A 1534-nucleotide genomic window follows, 5' to 3' on the forward strand; every position below is an offset into this window, starting at 1 on the left:
GGAATAAATCAGATAGTGAATAGAAAGAGATTGGTGGCCTTTTTCATTAAATTGTATGTTGTCATAATGTCCCGAATTTATATAAAAGCCGTTAAATCAAAGACAAAAAGCAAATGTGGTATTGCCAGTGCGTAGTGTGCAGTCAGAGTTCTATAAATCACTGATAGTCAGATGCGTGTTTCCGTTGCGTATTATTCATGCAGGAGGATAATTTGTAACTAAATAGTAAGATACGAGAATTCATGTTGCTCGATAAATTAAGGAAGAATCCACTCGCTTGGCAAACCACTCATCTTGCAGGCCTGACTGCTTGATGCCACAGTATGAGAAAGGCAAGTGGGTGCCTCTCAAGGTAAGACTTAATAATTTTAAGGAGAGGAACACGGCTTAATTTTTCGTTAAGAGGTGGCTTCCTGTGCCTCCTGTATGCAACTATTTTTGCTGTCTATCACTACTCACAGAAAGCAGGGTGACTATCGGCTTCCTATTACTCACTGCTAATGCTCTCGAAGTCTGCGACCGAACTGGATCCCGACCAGCTGTGGGCGGCTGCTTGAGTCAGCGCTGACAGGGCACGCTGAACTCTCTTTTCCTGGAGGTGTGGTGCTGCCCGATCTTTCCACCGGCGCACGGGTCAGCGCCTTCTTGATGCCGTTTCGCGGTGATGCGCTAGTCGGTGTACAGTCGATGCTTTAGGACTGCACACACTAAGGAAAACTTCCAGTGAGAATTTCATAAGCAAAAGAAATGTTGGGACCGGTGTAATTGCTCCCAAGGTGACTACTTCGAATGTGAAAGTAGAGAGTAAGTTCTAGGTAAGACTTAATAATTTTAATTAATTTATTTCGTAAACTTTCTGCTGCCACTGAACACTGTCTCATTAACAGCCTGGTGACTGTGTTGGCGCAATAAAATATTCGACGTCTCGGCCGTGTTTCTGCGTTCTTCCTCAGGGCGTGGAGTAATTAGTCTACATCTCGCAACACGACCGAAATTTCGGTTATTTTAGTATTTTAGCATTTTATGTATTTTATGTATTTCAGAATAATTTTAATGAGATTAGAGTACGAAGAGGAAAAATTAGGCTTCATGTCCCGTCAAAGACTAATCATTAGTGGTGGAGTGGATGTTCGGTGGAAGGAAATGGAATCGGCATTGCCCTTTCAGAGAAACCATACCACCATTTGCCTTGAGCTACACAGGGAAACTGCAGAAAACCTAAATGTGGATAGCCAGACAACGGTCTGAACCCTTTTCCTGCTGAATGCGTCCTGGGACCTCTGCTGTTCCTGATCTATATAAATGACCTGGGTGACAATCTGAGAAGTTCTCTTAGGTTGTTCGCAGATGATGCTGTAATTTACCGTCTAGTAAGGTCATCCGAAGACCAGTATCAGTTGCAAAGCGATTTGGAAAAGATTGCTGTATGGTGTGTCAGGTGACAGTTGGCGCTAAATAACGAAAAGTGTGAGGTGATCCACATGAGTTCCAAAATAAATCCGTTGGAATTCGATTACTCCATAAATAGTATAAA

Source organism: Schistocerca nitens, chromosome 9 (genome assembly GCF_023898315.1).
Source record: "Schistocerca nitens isolate TAMUIC-IGC-003100 chromosome 9, iqSchNite1.1, whole genome shotgun sequence".
In the NCBI taxonomy this organism is placed as follows: domain Eukaryota; kingdom Metazoa; phylum Arthropoda; class Insecta; order Orthoptera; family Acrididae; genus Schistocerca; species Schistocerca nitens.